At 36.6% G+C, this 23,219-nt stretch overlaps 1 non-coding gene across 1 annotated transcript; it reads right to left on the minus strand.

The window, feature by feature from the left end:
• Positions 1 to 2,392: 2,392 nt before the first annotated feature.
• LOC121205244 (small nucleolar RNA R71) lies at positions 2,393 to 2,499 on the minus strand. Its single transcript, XR_005900329.1, has one exon. It is a non-coding gene; the product is annotated as a small nucleolar RNA R71 (small nucleolar RNA).
• Between the last annotated feature and the right edge of the window lie 20,720 nt (positions 2,500 to 23,219).

Genomic DNA, 23,219 nt, shown 5'->3' on the forward strand with positions numbered 1-23,219 from the left:
ATGAAATTAGGACATAGAAATTATTAAAATGTGATTTTATGCTTTATTATATTGTTTTCATGCATAAAATGGCTTATTTTATATTGATTTGAGCATATTATATTTTTGAGATATAAAATGGGTCATGCATGATTAAATTAAATAATAAAATATAAAATTATATTTAATAATTTATTTTAAGATATTTCATTAATAATTTGGGTTTTAATTAATTATTTAAAGTCGTTAAACTTTTATTCTTTAGTCCTTTAAATTATTAATTTATTTTGGAGGTCTGATGGCTTTGCTGGAGTCCAAATTGAAGACCAAGTAAACCCAAATTCGGCTACACATGGATGTTATTTTAAGCCACTTTTCGGTTTAATTACACAAGGTCCTTGCATTGTTGAAGAAATTAGAGATTTGCCTGAAGATTTACGATTGACCGAGTCTCAGTCCTGAGTTATTATGGCATTTAATTTGCTTAAAAATCAAGCAAAACTCAGCTCAAATTCCACTAATTGTGGCCGACCATCCAGGAAAGAGATTTCAAGAGACTAAACCTAGTTATTTTAGCAAATTACCCACCTCTCTTCACCTATAAATATGATCCATTCATTCCCTCATTCATCATCCCTCATCATTCATCATTATCTCTTCTCTCTCAATTCTTTTAGCACTTTCCATTTCCCACGCCTAGCATTATCTCTTTATAGATATTTTAGCAACTAAGCCTCTTGAAGAGCCCTTGGTCGATCACCTTGGGAGCAATCAGCAAAGGAGCAATGCAAAGAAGCGAAGGAGCTTAGTCATTAGAGTCTTGGGTGACAACCACCTTGATTTGGGTTTAATCTTTCCTTTCTTTAATTTAATCTAAAAATGTTTGCTATGTGTTCTTTGTTCTTGTTTACACCAATGTTAGCTTAATTTTATTTAAACTAGGATGATTGCTTTGATTAAATAATATTTATTTGATCCATGCTTATAATGTTTGTGCCTCAATCGATCATGTTTTCAATTAAAATCAAGCTTGTATTTCATTCATATGTGATTGAAAAGCACCTGAATTAGCTTAGTGATCCTAACCAGAGGACGGCTAGTGGACACATAATTAAAATGTGCATGCTCAATTAGATCCTAACCAGATTAAATTGCAGGTTGCATAACAACTCTAACCAAGCTCTATTACCTATATAGTTTTTACATTTGTATGATTAAACTATTTCAAACCAACATGTCCCTGTTACCTCACATGAATACTAAGAAACCCTTAGTAAATAAGGATCAGTAAAATGCGTATTTACTGAGTAAGGGATTCTGAAAGGACCTAATGTGGTTTCCAAACACATGAGAGATCGAGTTGCCATGGAATGTTTTTCCGAATGTTATTAAGCATGTTGTTAATATGTTGAGTTTAATTAAAGTAATTGTCCTAGTTTATTTATGTTATAACTGTTGAAAATTGTGTTTAATTTTGCTAAAATCTATTCCATTAATATAGTTTGCATACTTAGGATAATTTGTATTAGGGATCATTGCGTGTAGTTTAATATATTTTAATCATCACTTCTCAACTATGTTGTGTTTTTATTTACCAAATTGTTAATATAATTTTACAAATTAGGTGACTTAGCACAAATACAATCGCTGTGGAGATGATAACTCGATACTTACTTATTACTTGATAACGACTGTGTACACTTGCACAAACCTACACATTACAAGTTTTTGGCGCCATTGCCGAGGATTGTTAATTATTGCCATAGTCATTTTTTCGTGAAATTATTTACTTCCAATTTGGTTTATTTCTAACATTACTAACTTATTCTTTTTAATTTTGTGATTTTCTTTTCAAGTGTTTTTGAGCATAGATCAGATTATCAATTTACTCCTTGTAGACCCTGAAATTGAGCGAACTTTCAGACAAAGAAGACATGAACGAATAGCTCAAAGACAAGTTGAGATGGACCTTGGAGATCAGAATCAAGAACAAGGTAATGAAGCCGATCATGTACAAAATCCCATCCTCATTACTGATGATAGGGATCGATGAATTAGACAATATGCTGTGCCACTTTTCAGTGAGTTAAATCCAAGAATTAGAAGGCCAGATATTGAGGCAACCCAATTTGAATTGAAATCAGTGATGTTTCAAATGCTCCAAACGGTGGGCCAATTCAGTGGTATATGCACGGAAGATCCACATCTCCACCTTCTATTGTTTATGGACTTGAGTGATTCATTCAAGATAACTGGTGTGACTGAAGACGCATTGAGGTTGAAGTCGTTTCCGTACTCGTTGCAAGATCTAGGATGACCATGGCTCAAATCATTGCCACCAAGTTCCATATCTACATGGCAAGAATTAGCAGAGAGATTTTTGCTTAAGTATTTCCCTCCTAGCAAAAACGTTAAGTTAAGGAATGAGATCCTAACTTTCCAACAATTGGATGACGACTCTTTGTATGAGGCTTGGGAGTGATTCAAGGAGCTACTTCGTAAGTGTTCTCATCATGGGATTCCTCATTGTATCCAGTTAGAGACATTCTATAATGGTCTCTATACACATACACGATTGATGGTAGTTGTTTCTGCGAATGGTGCAATTTTGTCTAAGTCTTATGAGATCATTGAGAGGATTTCGAGTAATAACTATCAATGGCCAACAAATCGAACAACTTTAGGAAGACGTGTAGCCGATGTTCATGAAGTTGATGCCCTCTATAGCAGCCCATTTTTAGTCAAATCGAAATAGTGGTTTTGGGACCATAAATTCAAATTTGAAATATTTATTTTATTATTATTTTAATGTTTACTGTATAATAACAGGTATATGTGAAAATTTTGTGAAGTAATTTTATCGTTGAAATGATCAATTTGAGAAAAATGACTTAATCACGTAGACTACAAAACTAGGATTCTAATAGTTAAAGGTATTAAATAGCTATGGATCATTAAAATAGAGGTCCTTATGTTGTAATTAGACCATTAATAGTATGAGTGGACATATATGGACATTTAATGGACGTTTTAAATAGTTTTTTATTAAGGTTAAAATGGTAATTAGCATAATTATTTTCTGTTAAATAAATCAAAAGCCAAATTAGCCTTATATTCATCTTCCTAGCTGAAAATTAGGGCTTAGAAAAGCCATAAAAATTTCTTGAAGATTCGGCACACTCCTGGCTTGATTAAGGTACGATTTTAGCTCAGTTTTTAATGATTTCTAAGTTTTTGATATCATTACAACTAGTACTAGCTAGCCCAGGGACTATTTTGCAAAAATGTTAATGATTTTGAATGATGCCATTAATGAATATGTATGATTTTTGAAGTTTGATGATGGATTTTGAATAGTTGTTGATAGTTAAATAAGTTTTGCAAAGTGTTTTTTGATACAAATGTCAAAAAGGGATTAAATTGAGAAAATGTGAAATGTAGTGGTTAAAAGTGTGAATAAATGAAAATTATGGGCTGCTAGGGGCACTATGGTAATTCAGCTAACATGGGTTAGTTTTGAATTTCATTAATTTGTGATTTTGGGAAATAAGGACTAAATTGTGAAAAATGTGAAATTTATGGGGCAAAAGTGTAAATGTGTTTTAGAGTATATTTTGGACTATATTGAATGAATAGATGATTGAAAAAGTCAATTTTGAATATAATTAGATCAAGAAAAGTGGAATACGGACTTGGATTAGGGAAAAGATAAAGTTATCGAATAATTGACTCGATTTGCTATTTTAGCATCCGAGGTAAGTTCGTATGAATTAAACATTATAATAAGTATGCTTTTAGAGCTTTGATATTGCAAAAATTGTATATACGGGACTACAGATATGTTCGACGACAAATCAATTATATATGGCACTTAGTGTGCAATTCGACATAGCTTCGGCTATATATGGCACTTAGTGTGCGATTTAAGATAGCTTCGGCTACGTACAGCACTTAGTGTGCGAGATATCGAGTGTGGCACTTAGTGTCCGAGATATCGAGTGTGGCACTTAGTGCGCGAGATATTGAGTATAACACTTAGTGTGCAAGGCTTTGAGTAATCAACAACATTCCGTGTATGTATGAACTTGTTAGGATTGGTATAGGTATGTACATGTATATTATGAGCTTAAAATCGAAGAAATTAAAAAGTCTGTATATAAGCTTATGAATAAACAGTTGAAAGGTTTGTTAGTAATTTTAAACTACATGATAATATGTTTAGATTTATGAATGTTGTATTTGTGATTAGTTAAGTTTATATCATACAAGCTTACTAAGTTGTGAAGCTTACTTTGTGTTATTTTTCTATGTTTTATAATGAATCAAGGCTAGCTAGGATCCGGGAGTCGTCGGGAACATCATCGCACTATCAAACATCTAAGTTGGTACTTTTGGATTGTACATTAATAGTATATGGCATCTATAGGCTAGATGTGGTATTTTGGTTGTGATTATAACCATGAAATTGGTCTTGTAAAATGTATATGTTTTGGTTTGTATATATATAGCCATGAGTGATGGCTTATTTTGGTATGTTTGGTATGAATGTGGTTATGGTTTTATAGTTGCTCAAATGGTTAATTGATTTGTGAAGTATAAATGCTTGAGAAATGCCTTGATGGTGTATGATTTTAGGTGTTCTGTTGGTTATTTATAAGGAAGTTATGTGTGTGTGAATTATGGTAAATGAACTATATAGATTGATATTGTTTTGGCATGTATTTGATTAAGTAAATGGCTGTGATTTTAGATTTGGAATAGATGAACTTATTGTGATATCCCGAATTGGGGCCTAAACTAAATAGTGGTTTTGAAACCACAATTCTGAAGTAGAAAAAATTATTCTGATTAATTTTTTATAATTTATTGAGTGATTAGATGCATGTGTTAGAATATCGATAGAAAATTTCATGAATTGCATGTCTAATTTGCCTATTAGGACTTAATTGCAAAAGTTGATAAATATGAGTTTTACATGTTAAAGGATTTAATTGAAGAGCATAATTGAAGTAGAGGTCCTTAAATGGTAATTATACCATTAGGTTTTCATGGACAAAAGTGGACATACATGGTAGAAATAACCAAAGTTTTTAATCAAGGGTATTTTAGTCATTTGGTAATTAAAAGATTAAGAAAAGGAAAAAGATGGAAAAATATGTCCATCTTCTTCATTAGGACGAAATTTTAAGGGTTCTCCATAGCTTTGGTTTGTTTCAAGCTTCCAAGCTCCATAGTAAGTGACTCCAAGCCCCGTTTTTAATGTTCTTTACATTTTTGGAGTCCCGGTAACTTGATTTAGCTTATTCTAGCAATAATTTAACCTAGGGTTTATATTTGGAAAAATACCCATAGGTGAAATGTGTTTATATTTATGTTTTATGGTAGAATATGAAGCTTTAAATTGTGTTAAACAACTTTTGCTAAATGATTTTACGTGAAAACGAGTAAAATGACATAATTAGTAAAAATACCTAATGTTTATAACTACATGTTAGATTGAGAATTTGATGTTTCTATAGAAGGGGAAAATGATCACCATGTCATAAAACATAATAATTTTGGAAAAAAAATTAATTTTTGAGCTTTGGGGAAAAGGTGTAAGTATGCAAAAGTTTAGGGGCAAAATTATAATTTTGCTAAAGTTAGAGTTAAGGACTATTTTGATAAATGTGAGTATTAAATCAGCTAAATTTATTATTTTAGACCAAAAAAGACATGGAATCGACCTTGATCGGGGAAAGGAAAAGATTGTGGACTAAATTGCAAAACTTCTTTATTTTGTACCGAGGTAAGTTCAGGTGTAAATGTAGTTACATAATTGTCATCTTAAGTAATTTAATGTTATTTATATGATATGATGATTAATGTCATGAAATATTATGCTTTGTGGTAATTATTGAGTAATATGCAAATTATGTGTGATACTTGTTAAATATGAATTGCTACCAAGTATCAGTTTCAATATTCCGTGGAAGACAGCAAAGATGTGTGATCGAGGAAAAAGCCCGTTTGAACCTTGGGAATAGTTTAGAATACAAGTGACATGTCACTAAGATATATGAGTTCCGAGCTCGTTGAGTTGAATTCAAGTTCGTGAGATGTAACTAGGCATCAAACTCGTTGAGTTGAGTCCGAGTTCACTTATGGGCGGGTTACATGGTAGCTTGGCTACATAATTTCCATAGGCTATTGAGTTTGTCTAGATGCGGGTATGGCACTTATGTGCATGAAATTCGTGTATTCGAATCATATTTCGATCTGTTCAACGGGTAAATCTTAAGTGGATAAGGTGAGTACCTAAAACGAAGGTGACATGTTGGTAAGTATGGTGAATGAGATGATTTGTACAGGTATGTACTTAACCCTCGGGTTGAGACTTCAGTATAACAATAATATGGTAGGATCATGAATAAGAAATATGATATGAATGCTTTGGTGATATTATGAAAATGTGGATTTCGTATTATTGCATGGTTATGTTACTTGCTATTTACATGTGAACTTACTATGCAATTATGCTTACTCCCTCCTCTCTATTCTTTGTAGTTTTGACAAGCCGGCTAGGAGATCGGGAATGATCGGAGGCGCACTCACACTATGAATAAACTATTTCGGTATAATGGCTTGTATATTTTGGGAATATGGCATGTATAGTATTATAACCATTTTTTGTATATAATCTTATGATATGGCTCATGGATGGCATGGAAATGTTTGAGAATGATTAGCTATTGGAGTGGCTAATCAAGATCATATTTGATAACATGTATGCTTTATGTGCTAACTAATCTCTGGAAATCCATAAAATGGTCAAATTGGCTATAAAACAGAATCACATAGCAGCAGTGATGTAAGTTTGAAAAATCACTAAAAATAATAGATATAGAATTAGATGATTAATGAAATATGGAATTGAAGTTTAATGAATCTATTTTCATGTGGAAGAAACAAAATAGGTAAAAGAGTTATATTTTATGAGATATTTACGTTTTGGTGAAACAGGGTCAGAGTGATTTCTGGATTCCCTGTTTTGATTTTATAAATTCATCATAAATTGCGTAAAAATAATTAGGACTCGCACTTTATATTTATGAATTCCTTCTCGAGTCTATTTTTAATAGAAACAAACGACATGGCATTGGATCTCTGTACAGGAAGAAATTTGATTCGTAGTGCACAGGGGTCAGAGTAGCCGAACCCTGAAATAGGGGAGAATTTAACTAATAAAATGTACTAGTTGGCCCTACCAAAAATACTAGAAAAAAATTATTAAGTAGATATATGAGTCTAGTTTCAGGAAAAATTTATGGAATTTGATTTCGAGTTTCGTAACTTGAGATATGATTTTTTTTACCAACTGTGACGCAGATGGACAGTTTATTACGAGAATTGTTTGAACTTGTTTAAATGCTAAAATAAGTTTAGTAACATCTCATGCTCGACTCCAAGGATGGTCTCGAGTAAGGGGGCATTACATTTGGTGGTATCAGAGCTACGGTTTAGTCGGTTCTCAGACTAACGTGGCATATGTACAGGTTTTGCTATACATGCCATATATATATTGTGATAGTGTGACGACTCCTGACCTTTAAAACGATTTTTTTATAGTAAATGGATCCCGATCCAGCTTTGGCTGATGATGTAGAGAGTAATGCACCAGCTCCTGCTGAAGGGGTGGTGCCAACTGAAAGTCGACCTCCTACTGTTGGTCAAGGAGGAGGAGAAAGGGCTCGGAAAGCCTTTCTCCAGATGATGAATGCATGGTACACCGAGTTCGTTCGTACGAACCTGAATGCTAAACAACCTCCCCCACCTCCCCTGATTCCTCAACCAGTACCCCCAATGCCTCAAGGTATGGATCTGATGAAATTTCATAGAACCCCAGTTGATAGAATTCACAAGCAAGGGCTGAAGAATTCAGGGCAAATGTTGATGATGATGTCGAGAAAGCAGAATTTTGGCTTGAGAATTCTATTCGGGTATTTGATGAATTGTCTTGTACACCTGAAGAGTGCTTGAAATGTGCTATATCATTGTTGAGAGATTCAGCCTATTATTGGTGGAAGACATTGATTTTAGTGGTACCGAAAGAGAAAGTGACTTGGGAGTTCTTTCAAGAAGAATTTCAGAAGAAATAGATCAGTGAAAGATTTGTTGATCAGAAGCTTAAAGAGTTTCTCGATTTGAAACAAGGCAACATGACAGTTACTGAGTATGAAAGGGAGTCCGTTTGATTGAGTAAGTATGCTAGAGAATATATTCCTTCAGAGGCTAAAATGTGCAGACAATTTGAAGACGGACTCAATAAAGACATTAAAGTATTTGTGGGAATTCTTGAGTTGAAAGAGTTCGTAGTACTTCTTGATCGGGCTTGCAAGGCTGAAGAACTAATTAAAGAAAAGAGAAAGGCTGAGGCTGAGACTAGAAATTTGAAGAAAAGACCGATGAGCAGTGCATTTCCACCGCAATCTAGAAAATCAAGAGATATGTATTCTCGTTCTCATGTTTCGATCGGACATTCATATGGGAATCATAGGAAGCAATATGCGGGTTTTAAATCCCAGACTACTTTTGTGGCTAGTGTGGGAAATTCGAGATTTGTTAGACCCGAGTGCCAACGATGTGGTAGATGTCACCTTGGTCCATGTAGAACTAATGAATGTTATCAGTGTGGTTCTCCAGATCATTTTATTAGAGACTGTCCCGAGAGAATTGAGAAAGAAAAATTTCAGAATGCAAAACCTAGTGGTGTAGTTTTGAGAGGAAGGTCTTCAAGAAATGCTGGGAATGAGGCAAGCAGCAAGAATGTAGTCAAAGATTCAGCGTTTAAAATTGAAGCTAGAGCTCCGGCTAGAACTTATGCCATAAGGGCACATGAAGATGCTTCATCTCCCGATGTGATCACTGGTATTTTCTCTCTTTATGATGTTAATGTTATTACTTTGATTGACCCCGGTTCTACTCATTCATATGTCTACATGAAATTGGTGTCTAATATGAGTATACCTGTTGAGTTTACGAAATTTATGATTAAAGTGTCAAACCCGTTAGGCAAATGTGTTATAGTTGATAAAGTATGCAAGAAATGTCCTTTGATGATTAGAGGTCATTATTTTCCTGCCAACTTGATGTTGTTGCCATTTGAAAAATTTGATGTTATTTTGGGTATGGATTGGTTGACATTGCATGATGCTATAGTAAATTGTAAACAAAAGGTTATTGAATTAAAATGTGAAAATGGTAAAATTCTGCGGGTTGAATCAGACAAATCAGAGGCATTGCCTAGTATAATTTCTTCGATGTCGGCTCAGAGATATTTGAGAAAGGGTTATGAAGCTTTTGGCGTATGTGTTGAATACCAAGGAATTTGAGAAGAAAATTGAATCAGTACCGATTATATTTGAATTTGCGGACGTATTGTAACACCCCGTACCCGAGACCGTTGCCAGAGTCGGACACGAGGGGTTAATAGACTTAATTCACTTATTTTTACAGTCCATTTTAAAAATTTCCAGACTAGCTGGCTAACTGCGTCACTGTCACCTTAAAAATCATATCTTGAGTTCCAAAACTCAAAAATCAGTTTCGTAAATTTTCCCTGAAACTAGATTCATATATCCATCTACAAATTTTTTTCTATAATTTTTGGTCGGCCCAATTAGTATAGTTTAATAGTTAAAGTCTCCCCTATTTCAGGGTTCGACTGCTCTGACCTTCATGCATTACGACTTATATATCTCCCTGTACAGGGCTTCAATACTTATGCCGTTTGTTTCTAATGAAAATAGACTCAAAAGGAATCTATAAATATATTTCATGACTTCTAATTATCTCTGGTTAATTTATAATGAATTTCCGAAGTCAGATCAGGGGATCCAGAAATCGCTCTGGGCCTGTCCCACGAAAACTTAAATTTCTCCTAAAATACGACTCATATGACCGTTTCATTTCTTCCATATGAAAGTAGATTCATCAAGGTTCGATTATATAATTTATCCACTATTTAATTCCATTCCTACTATTTTTAGTGATTTTTCAAATTCACACCACTGCTACTGTCAGCATCTGCCTTTAAGGTAGACTTTACCTATTACATAGTTTCCATGATTCAACCAACCCTTTAGCATATATAGCACAAAGTATGATCATGATTAACCATTCCAATGGCCAATAATTGCCAAGCATATCCACACCTCTCAATAACCATATACATACTAAATGATTATAACATTATGCTCAAAATATATATAAGCCATTTTCGCATGGCTATCCAAATTTATACAAAACCAAAGGGTACATGACCAACAACAAAATGGGTAGTCCTACACATGCCATTTCAGAGTTCAACCAAAAGTGTACCAAAGGGGCTTTGATAGTGTGGACGACTTCGACTTCGACAATCTCGAGTCCGATAGCTAACGAACCAAAATCTATAAAACAGAGATTCAAAGAACGGAGTAAGCATTTAATGCTTAGTAAGTTTTGAGCAATAAAATTAGGCACAACTAAAGTATAGCATTCATATAACTAAACGGATAACTTCATATACACTTATTCTCAAAAATCAGTCCTACTTCACATTTCCAACCCTTATATTCATACATAAGGGATCAACTTACCCAAAGGCCCGAAAGCTCACTAATCGACTGAGCGGATAATATTTAAACGAAATCACTACTCCAATGCATATACGAAACGTACCTTATCGTTGGGATTTTACGAGCGTATTAATTGAAATTATTACAGCAAGATCGCTCATTCCCAAACCAAGTACCTTCGGCGTTTAGCCGGATATAGCTTCTCGCTCAAATGCCATCGGGACTTAGCCCGGTTATAGTAACTCGCACAATTGCCTTCGGGACTTAGCCCGGTTATAGTAACTCGCACAATTGACTTCGGGACTTGGCCCGGTTATAGTAACTCGCACAAATGCCTTCGGGACTTAGCCCGGATATAGTAACTAGCACAAATGCCTTCGAGCTTAGCCCGGTTATCAATCCGAATATCCATGCACATATCAATAAATCATGACACATCAATATTTCACTTTCGTAACTAGAATTCAAACACAAGTCACTTATCAAGCATTATCATTTTCAGCTCAAAAGCTGCGTACAAAGGGCATGATTTTGATTTGCTTATAACATAATCTAATCGAATCATAATCTAAGTTTCATTACTCGAAAACTTACCTTGGATGTTGTCGAACGATTTCGACGGCTATTCGATCACTTTTTCCTTTCCCTTGTCCAACTTTGGTCCTCTAAGCTCTTGAGCTAATTCAAACAAATTTAACTTATTAAAGTCTCATTATGCTAGCTTATGGCCGAATATGACAAGGAGTTTGATAGGTCATATGGCCACCTTTAGCTCAAATACAAAATGGTCATACGCATTTTTAATCACATTGAGCAATTTAATACAATTAATCTAACATTTCCTCATGTGCACGTTTATTACCGAATACACACATCATTAACCTAATATCAATTATCTGAGCACTTTAACAAAATTCTCCTTGAGCCGAGTATCTAAGTCAAGATAGATTCATCATTATGCTCACCTCTAACTGAATACATGCAACCCCAATCTACCTCATGTGGCCGAATATGCATATCTATGTTGAGGCCGATTATATGCTTAATACTTCCTACAAGTATGGTTACTTGTATTGACTATATATCATTTTGTTTCAAGTTCAAAACTCGGCTAATACACATATATACACTAGTAATCAAATACTAACATTTTGCACTTCACCTTACTACCATTTCTCATCTACTTCCTACCATGGCCGAATGCATCAAGACACCATACCATTTCAATTTTGGTCATGGGTTACACAAAGAACTTAATGTCTAACTCAAAAATGCCAAAAGAAAATCCAAGAGTCATCAAACACCATCACATGTATCATTACAAAGCTTCACACTTAGCATGCAAATGACATCAACACAAATCCTCCTTAGCCGAAACTTAACTCATCTTCATGCCTCATCACCACAACATCAAACACCAACCAAGAAGACAACACCCATGGCCGAATATCATCTCCATCTCATAGCAAAGATTTAAACCATGGGCTAGGTAGAACTCAAACTAACAACTAAAAACATGCATGAATCTCATGAAACAACATCAAACATACCTTAGTCTAGCAAACCACCATAGCCGATTTCCTCAAAGCTCTTTTTCCTTCTTTTTCTTTCTTCTATTCGGCCAAGAACAACATGAGAGCTTTTTTTCTTTCTTTTTTTTTCATCATCATTTACCTTCCCATTATTATTTTATTGCCCATACTCCTTATTTTATTTTTCCTAACATAAATCACTAACATAACATGTTTATGACATGTTTTACCCATAACATTTTGTCCACCCTCCTTGTCATGGCCGGCCACTTACTAATTAAGGGGGAAATTGACATGCAAGTCCACCCTTTTGATCTCATGCACTAATAGATCCTTATAGATCGACCTATCACATTTCAAAAGTGTCACACATAAGTCCTATTAGCTAAATTCACATGCAATTGACTAAATCGAAGCTTAAAACTTTCACACATTCATATTCACATATTTTAGACAATAATCATTATATTCAAATAATTTGGTGACTCGGTTTAGCGGTCCCGAAACCGCTTTCCGACTAGGGTCACTTTAGGGCTGTCACAACTCTCCCCCACTTAAGAAATTTTCGTCCCCGAAAATCTTACCGGTAAATAAGTTTGGGTATCGTTCTTTCATAAAGTTCTCGGGTTCCCAAGTAGCTTCTTCCATCCCGTGTTTGAGCCATAACACTTTTACTAAAAGAACCTTTTTGTTTCGCAACTCTCTCACTTCACGAGCTAGGATACGAATTGGTTCTTCTTCATAACTCATATCGGTTTGAATTTCAACCTCGGAGGGACTTATTATGTGCGAGGGATTAGATCTGTAACGTCGAAGCATCGAACATGAAAAACGTTGTGGATCCTTTCAAGTTCAGGGGGTAAAAGCAACCTATATGCAACTGGACCAACTTGTTCAGAGATTTCATACGGCCCAATGAATCTCGGACTCAACTTGCCCTTACGCCCAAGTCTGAGTATTTTTTTCCAAGGTGAAACCTTAAGAAACACTTTATCTCCCACCTGATACTCAATGTCCTTTCGTTTCAAATCCGCATACTACTTCTGACGATCTGATGCTGCCTTCAGTCTTTCACGAATTATTTTTACTTTCTGCTCAGCATCTTTAATCAAATCAACTCCGAAAATTTTACTTTCATCGAGCTCGGTCCAAAACAATGGCGTATGGCATTTTCGACCGTACAAAGCCTCGTAAGGCGCCATCTTAATGCTTGACTGAAAACTATTGTTGTAAGCGAACTCAATCAAAGGTAGATACCGTTCCCATGAACCACTAAACTCAAGGATGCAGTATCTCAACATATCCTCGAGTATCTGAATTATCCGCTCGGATTGACCATCGGTTTGGGGGTGAAAAGCGGTGCTAAAATGCAACTTGGTACCCAAAGCTTCTTGCAATTTCTTCCAAAATCGTGAGGTGAATCTCGGATCTCTATCCGACACAATAGAAATGGGCACCCCGTGTAATCTCACAATCTGAGAAACATACAATTCAGCTAGTTTATCCAATGAAAAATCCGTACGTACGGGAATAAAATGAGCCGACTTAGTCAGTCTATCCACAACAACCCAAATAGCATCTTTCTTACTTGTCGACAATGGCAACCCAGATACAAAATCCATCGTGACTTGATCCCATTTCCATTCAGGTATCATGATCGGCTGAAGTAAACCTGTGGGCACTTGATGTTCTGCTTTCACTTGTTGACATATTAAACACTTCGATACAAAATCGGAAATGTCTTGTTTCATACCATGCCACCAAAACTGACGTCTCAGATCATTGTACATTTTTGTACTCCCCGGGTGAATTGACATTCGGCTACAATGAGCTTCGTTCAGAATCATCGAAATGAGTTTTGAATTTCTTGGAACACACAAATGACTTCTGAACCTCAAACAATCGTCATCATCAATTTGAAACTCTGATTCCGTATTCGGAACACATTCAGCCCGTTTTGCAACCAATTCATTATCGACTTTCTGAGCTTCACGAATTTGATGGATCAACAATGGTTTGGCCTTTAATTCTGCCACTAACACATTGTCGGATAGAACGGACAAGTGTACATTCATTGCTCGTAAAGAAAACAGTGATTTACGACTTAAGGCATCTGCAACCACATTAGCCTTTCCCGGGTGATAGTCAATGACAAGCTCATAATCTTTCAACAACTCGAGCCAACGTCTTTGTCGCAGATTTAAGTCTCTTTGAGTCATCTAATATTTGAGACTTTTGTGATCCGAATATACATGGCACTTCTCACCAAATAAGTAATGTCACCATATTTTCAAGGCGAACACAATGGCAGCTAGTTCAAGATCATGGGTCGGATAATTTTTCTCATGTGGCTTTAATTGTCTCGACGCATAGGCCACAACTCGACCTTCTTGCATCAATACGCAACCCAACCCAAGTAGGGAGGCATCACTATAGATGACAAACTCTTTGCCTGATTCGGGCTGCACAGGAATTGGAGCTTCAGTCAAATAAGTTTTCAGTTGATCAAAACTTTTCTAACATTTTTCCGTCCATTCGAACTCAACATCTTTTTGAAGTAGCTTCGTTATTGGTGTGGCTATCATTGAGAAACCTTTTACAAACCGTCGGTAGTAACCGGCAAGTCCCAAAAAGCTCCAAACCTCAGTAATATTTTTCGGAGGCTTCCAGTTAAGTATGGCCGAAATTTTGTTCGGATCCACTCGAATGCCCGATGCAGATACCACGTGACCCAAGAAGCTAACCTCTCTTAACCAGAACTCACACTTACTGAACTTAGCTTATAACTGCTTATCCCGTAAAATTTGCAACACTAATCCCAGGTGTTCAGCATGATCGGTTTCATTTCTCAAATAGACCAAAATATCATCGATAAACACAACTACAAACCGATCCAAATACGGTCTGAAAATCTGATTCATCAAATCCATAAATACCGCGGGGGCATTAGTGAGCCCAAATGGCATCACTAAAAATTCGTAGTGACCGTATCTCATTCTGAAAGCAGTTTTGGGTATATCTGAATCTCGAATTCGTAACTGAGAATAACCCGATCTCAAATCTATCTTTGAAAACACTGAGGCTCCCTTTAGTTGATCAAACAAATCGTCAATACGCGGTATCGGATATTTATTTTTTATTGTCACCTTATTCAGCTGACGATAATCGATGCACAACCTCATGGTTCCGTCCTTCTTTTTCACAAACAATACTGGTGCACCCCAAGGTGAGAAACTTGGTCGAGCGAAACCTCTATCCGTCAACTCTTGCAACTAAGCTTTCAACTCTTTTAACTCGGTTGGTGCCATACGATACGGAGCTATCGAAATCGGCGTAGTCCCAGGCACAAGCTCAATACCAAACTCTACCTTCCGAACAGGTGGTAAACCCGGTAATTCTTCGGGAAAAACATCCAGGTATTCACAAACCACTGGCACAGATTCAAGTTTCTTTTCTGGCTCTTTATTATCAAGTACGTATGCAAGATACGTTTCACACCCCTTTCTCACATATTTATGAGCTAACATCGAGGATATTATAACTGGCGACCCATTCAAGTCAGTAGACTCAACTCGAATCATCTCATTATTTGCACACCTCAACTCGATAGTTTTTCTTTTGCAATTCACAACTGCATCATGAACGGTTAGCCAATCCATACCGAGGATAACATCAAATTCATCAAACGGTAAAAGCATCAAATTGGCCGGAAAGCAGGAACCTCTGATTTCTAAGGGACATTTCTTACACACTTTGTCGACAAGCACATAACGACCCAAGGGATTTGACACCCGAATTACAAACTCAGTAGACTCAATAGGTAGCGTCTTACTGGATGCTAAGGTTTCACATATATAGGAATGAGTAGAACCAGGGTCAATCAAAGCAATCACATTAGTATCAAAGAGAGTAAAAGTACCGGTAATATCTGGCGAGGAAGCATCCTCGCGTGCGCGTATAGCATAAGCTCTACCAGGAGCAGGAGCCTCAGATCTGGTTGTAGCATCTCTAGATCCTCTCTGACCGCCACTAGCATTTCCCGTATTCCTAGATGGTCTACCCCGAGCAGTAGTAGCACCAGGTTTCCCACTCTGATTTACGTTCTGTTCAGACAATCTCGGGCAATCTTTAATAAAGTGGTCGGCTGACCCACACTTGTAATAGGAGCGGTCATGGAATCTACAACTCCCCGAATGCCATTTACCACAATACTGACACTCCGTTCTGTCTCGACGATCATTTCCAACACTGGCGACCGAAGTGACTCGTGCACTCACAGGGGGTCGATCACGGTCTCGTCTAGAAAAACCCGAAGTGTCTCTAGATTGGCCCAAATCATTTCTAAATTTCTTCGATGATTGTTGAAAGGGCCTCCCCGAAGACCTCTTACGAAACTCCTTTGCTCCCATATCAGCTTTTCTTTTCTCCATACTGAGCTCCTCGGCTTTGCAAGCTCGCTCGACAAGTACCACAAATTCTCGGATTTCCAAAATGCCAACATACAGCTTTATATCATCATTCAGTCCATCCTTGAAACATTTACACATTACGGCTTCTGAGGAAATGCATTCTCGAGCGTACCGGCTAAGCCTTATAAACTTTCGTTCATAGTCGATAACCGACATGGAACCTTGTTTAAGTTCAAGAAATTCCTTTCGTTTTTGATCCATGAATCTTTGACTGATATACTTTTTTCGAAACTCGGTTTGGAAAAACTCCCAAGTTACTTGATCTTTGGGCACAACAGAAGTCAACGTATTCCACCAATAGTAGGCAGAATCACGTAGCAAGGAGATAGTACACTTTAGGCACTCATCGAGTGTGGAAGATAGCTTATCGAGTACCCGAATAGTGTTGTCCAATCAAAATTCAGCTTGCTCGGCATCATCGCTGTCCGTAGCTTTAAATTCAGTAGCCTCGTGTTTTCGGATTCTGTCAACTGGGGGCTTATTTGACCTTATTTGGTCGGTTGCCGGAGGTATTGTAGGTGCGGGGGTGGTATTAGTCGGGAATGGAGGTTGTGGAACAGCCGTATTAGTTCGAATGTATTGGTTAAACCAATCATTCATCACGCTATAAAAAGCTTGCCTAGCCTCATCATTCGGATTGCTAGCAATAGGTTGAGAGTCCGCCGGCGCTGTCCCTTGTACGGGAGCTGGCGCTACACTCTCAAGATCATCAGCTACCGCTCAGTCGGGATCGGGATCCATTACTATAAATAAACACATTTGCAAATGTCAGAAATCACCACACTATCAAATAATCACAAAATGGCATGTATAGCTAGAACCAAACGTATTACGGTAGTCCTAGAATCGACTAAACCGTAGCTCTGATACCAATAAAATTGTAACACCCCGTACCCGAGACCGTTGCCGGAGTCGGACACGAGGGGTTAACAGACTTAATTCACTTATTTTTACAGTCCATTTTAAAAATTTCCAGACTAGCTGGCTAACTGCGTCACTGTCACCTTAAAAATCATATATTGAGTTCCAAAACTCAAAAATCAGTTTCGTAAATTTTCCCTGAAACTAGACTCATATATCCATCTACAAATTTTTTCTAGAATTTTTGGTTGGCCCAATTAGTATAGTTTATTAGTTAAAGTCTCCCCTGTTTCAGGGTTCGACGACTCTGACCTTCATGCATTACGACTTATATATATCCCTGTACAGGGCTTCAATACTTATGACGTTTGTTTCTAATGAAACTAGACTCAAAAAGGAATCTATGCATATATGGCATGACTTCTAATTATCTCCGGTTAATTAATAATGAATTTCCAAAGTCAGATCAGGGGATCCAGATATCGCTCTGGACTTGTCCCATGAAAACTTAAATATCTCTTAAAATACGACTCATATGACCGTTTCGTTTCTTCCATATGAAAGTAGATTCATCAAGGTTTGATTAAATAATTTATTCACTATTTAATTCCATTCCTAATATTTTTAGTGATTTTTCAAATTCACACCACTGCTGCTGTCAGCATCTGCCTTTAAGGTAGACTTTACCTATTACATAGTTTCCATGATTCAACCAACCCTTTAGCATATATAGCACAAAGTATGATCATGATTAACCATTACAATGGCCAATCATTGCCAAGCATATCCACACCACTCAATAACCATATACATACAAAATGATTATAACATTATGCTCAAAATATATATAAGCCTTTTTCGCATGGCTATCCAAATTTATACAAAACCAAAGGGTACATGACCAACAACAAAAAGGGTAGTCCTATACATGCCATTTCAGAGTTCAACCAAAAGTGTACCAAAGGGGCTTTGATAGTGTGGACGACTTCGACTTCGACAATCCCGAGTCCGATAGCTGACGAACCAAAATCTATAAAACAGAGATTCAAAGAACGGAGTAAGCATTTAATGCTTAGTAAGTTTTGAGCAATAAAATTAGGCACAACTGAAGTATAGCATTCATATAACTAAACGGATAACTTCATATACACATATTCTCAAAAATCAGTCCTACTTCACATTTCCAACCCTTATATTCATACATAAGGGATCAACTTACCCAAAGGCCCGAAAGCTCACTAATCGACTGAGCGGATAATATTTAAACGAAATCACTACTCCAATGCATATACGAAACGTACCTTATCGTTGGGATTTTACGAGCGTATTAATTGAAATTATTACAGCAAGATCGCTCATTCCCAAACCAAGTACCTTCGGGGTTTAGCCGGATATAGCTTCTCGCTCAAATGCCTTCGGGACTTAGTCCGATTATAGTAACTCGCACAATTGCTTTCGGGACTTAGCCCGGTTATAGTAACTCGCGCAAATGCCTTCGGGACTTAGCCCGGATATAGTAACTCGCACAAATTATTTCGGGCTTAGCCCGGTTATCAATCCGAATATCCATGCACATACCAATAAATCATGACACATCAATATTTCACTTTCGTAACTAGAATTCAAACACAAGTCACTTATCAAGCATTATCATTTTCAGCTCAAAAGCTACGTACAAAGGGCATGATTTTGATTTGCTTATAACATAATCTAATCGAATCATAATCTAAGTTTCATTACTCAAAAACTTACCTCGGATGTTGTCGAACGATTTCGACGACTATTCGATCACTTTTTCCTTTCCCTTGTCCAACTTTGGTCTTCTAAGCTCTTGAGCTAATTCAAACAAATTTAACTTATTAAAGTCTCATTATGCTAGCTTATGGCCGAATATGACAAGGAGTTTGATAGGTCATATGGCCACCTTTAGCTCAAATACAAAATGGACATACGCATTTTTAATCACATTGAGCAATTTAATACAATTAATCTAACATTTCCTCATGTGCACGTTTATTACCGAATACACACATCATTAACCTAATATCAATTATCTGAGCACTTTAACAAAATTCTCCTTGAGCCGAGGATCTAAGTCAAGATAGATTCATCATTATGCTCACCTCTAACTGAATACATGCAACACCAATCTACCTCATGTGGCCGAATATGCATTTCTATGTTGAGGCCGATTATATGCTTAATACTTCCTACAAGTATGGTTACTTGTATTGACTATATATCATTTTGCTTCAAGTTCAAAACTCGGCTAATACACATATATACACTAGTAATCAAATACTAACATTTTGCACTTCACCTTACTACCATTTCTCATCTACTTCCTACCATGGCCGAATGCATCAAGACACCATACCATTTCAATTTTGGTCATGGGTTACACAAAGAACTTAATGTCTAACTCAAAAATGCCAAAAAGAAAATCCAAGAGTCATCAAACACCATCACATGTATCATTACAAAGCTTCACACTTAGCATGCAAATGACATCAACACAAATCCTCCTTAGTCGAAACTTAACTCATCTTCATGCCTCATCACCACAACATCAAACACCAACCAAGAAGACAACACCCATGGCCGAATATCATCTCCATCTCATAGCAAAGATTTAAACCATGGGCTAGGTAGAACTCAAACTAACAACTAAAAACATGCATGAATCTCATGAAACAACATCAAACATACCTTAGTCTAGCAAACCACCATAGCCGATTTCCTCAAAGCTCTTTTTCCTTCTTTTTCTTTCTTCTATTCAGCCAAGAACAACATGAGAGCTTTTTTTCTTTCTTTTTTTTCATCATCATTTACCTTCCCATTATTATTTTATTGCCCATACTCCTTATTTTATTTTTCCTAACATAAATCACTAACATAACATGTTTATGACATGTTTTACCCATAACATTTTGTCCACCCTCCTTGTCATGGCCGGCCACTTACTAATTAAGGGGGAAATTGACATGCAAGTCCACCCTTTTGATCTCATGCACTAATAGATCCTTATAGATCGACCTATCACATTTCAAAAGTGTCACACATAAGTCCTATTAGCTAAATTCACATGCAATTGACTAAATCGAAGCTTAAAACTTTCACACATTCATATTCACATATTTTAGACAATAATCATTATATTCAAATAATTTGGTGACTCGGTTTAGCGGTCTCGAAACCGCTTTCCGACTAGGGTCACTTTAGGGCTGTCACATGTATTTCCAAAAAAGTTGCCGGGTTTGCTTCCTATTAGAGAAGTAGAATTTGGTATTGAGTTGATATCGGGAACAACTCTGATCTCGATTTCTCCATATAGAATGGCACCAACAGAGTTGAAAGAATTAAAATCGCAGTTGCAATAGTTGATTGACAAAGGTTTTGTGAGATCGAGTTTTTCACCTTGGGGTTCTCCCGTATTATTTGTGAAAAAGAAGGATGGTTCAATGAGATTGTTGTAAACTATCGGCAGTTAAATAAGGTGACAGTCAAGAACAAGTATCCGTTGCCAAGAATTGATGATTTATTCGATCAGTTGAAAGGAGCGACATAGTTCTCAAAGATTGACTTGAGGTCTGGGTACTACCACTTGCGAGTAAAAGAGTCAGAAGTGCCTAAAACTGCTTTTAGAACAAGGTACGACCATTATGAATTTTTAGTTATGCCATTCGATTTGACAAATGCTCCTACCGTGTTTATGGATTTAATGAATCGCAGATTTCAACCATACTTGGACAAGTTTGTTGTGGTATTTATTGATGATATCTTAATTTATTCAAAAGATGAGACAGAGCATGCTGAGCACCTAAGGATAGTTTTGCAAACTTTGAGAGATAAGCAGTTGTATGCTAAGTTCAGTAAAAGTGAGTTTTGGCTTCGAGAAGTCAGATTCTTGGGTCATATAGTTTCGGGTGATGGTATACGGGTTGATCCCAGTAAAATTTCAACTATTTTTGATTGGAAACTGTCGAAGAATGTAGCTGAGGTTAGAAGTTTCTTGGGTCTAGCTGGTTATTATCAACAGTTTGTAAATGAATTTTCTATAATTGGTACTCCTATGACCAGACTACTCCATAAGGATGTTAAATTTGAGTGGACGGAAGAATGTCAAAATTGAAAAAGTTACTGATTGAGGCACCAGTGTTGGTACAACCCGAGTCAGGTAAAGAATTTGTGGTGTATAGTGATGCTTCTCTAAATGGCTTGGGATGTGTACTTATGCAAGAAGGAAAAGTTGTGGCTTATGCTTCGAGGCAGTTGAAACCTCATGAAAGGAATTATCTGACTCATGATTTGGAACTGGTTGCTATAGTGTTTGCTTTGAAGATTTGGCGACATTATCTATATGGTGAAAAGTGCCGAGTATATACCGACCACAAAAGTCTCAAGTACTTGATGTCACAAAAGACTTGAATTTTAGACAGCGGAGATGGTTAGAATTATTGAAAGATTATGAGCTTTTGATTGACTACCATACGGGGAAAGCGAATGTGGTTGCCGATCCTTTAAGTAGAAAGTCATTGTTTGCTTTGAGAGCTATGAATACTCAATTGACGTTGTCTGACGATGGTTCGATTTTAGCAGAGTTGAGAGCAAGACCGATGTTTTTACAAGAGATTTGTGAAGCTCAGAAAAGTGACCAAGATTTGCAAGCCAAGAGAAAGCAATGTGAGGCTGATACGGGATCAGATTTCAGAATCAGTTCTGATGGTTGCTTGATGTTTAAAGATCAGATTTGTGTACCAAAGAATGATAAGTTGATTCGGAAGATCTTGCACGAAGCACACAGTGGTTGTTTTTCAATGCATCTGGGCAGTACAAAAATGTATTAGGATTTGAAAAAAATGTATTGGTGGAACAGAATGAAAAGAGATATTTCTGAGTTTGTATCGGTTTGCCTAATTTGCCAGCAAGAAAAAGCTGAACACCAGGTGCCTTCAGGTCTACTTCAGCCTATCATGATTCCTGAGTGGAAATGGGATCAAGTTACCATGGACTTTGCGTCAGGGTTGTTGTTAACTCCGAGGAAGAAAGATGCCATCTGGGTAATAGTTGATAGATTAACTAAATCAGCTTATTTTTTTCCGGTATGTACTTATTATTCTCTTGATAAGTTGGCTGAATTATATATCAGTGAGATTGTTAGACTCCAAAGTGTACCTTTGTCGATCATTTCGGATAGAGATCCGAGTTTACCTCGCGGTTTTGGCAAAAGTTGCAAGAGGCATTAGGTACGAAGTTAAATTTCAGCACTGCCTTCCATCCGCAGACTGATAGACGATCAAGAAGTGTAATTCAGAATCTTGAAGACATGCTCAGATGTTGTGTATTGGAATTCCAAGGTAGTTGGGAAAGATACTTATCGTTGGTAGAATTTGCCTACAATAATAGTTATTAGACGAGTTTGAAGATGGCACCTTATGAAGCATTGTACGATCATAAGTGTTGGACGCCATTGAATTGGACTGAACTCAAAGAAAATCAGATTTACGAAGTTGACCTAATTAAATAAACCGAAGAAAAAGTGAAAGTGATTTGAGATTGTTTGAAAGCTGCTTCAGATAGACAGAAATCCTATGTGGATTTGAAAAGAAAAGAAATCGAGTTTCAAGTCGGTGATAAGGTATTTTTAAAAGTGTCTCTATGGAAGAAAGTTCTTAGATTTGGTCGGAAAGGAAAATTGAGTCAGCGTTTTATCGGACCGTATGAGATAATTGAAAGAACTAGACCGGTAGCATATCGGTTAGCATTACCACCTGAATTAG

Source organism: Gossypium hirsutum, chromosome A08 (genome assembly GCF_007990345.1).
Source record: "Gossypium hirsutum isolate 1008001.06 chromosome A08, Gossypium_hirsutum_v2.1, whole genome shotgun sequence".
Lineage (NCBI taxonomy): Eukaryota > Viridiplantae > Streptophyta > Magnoliopsida > Malvales > Malvaceae > Gossypium > Gossypium hirsutum.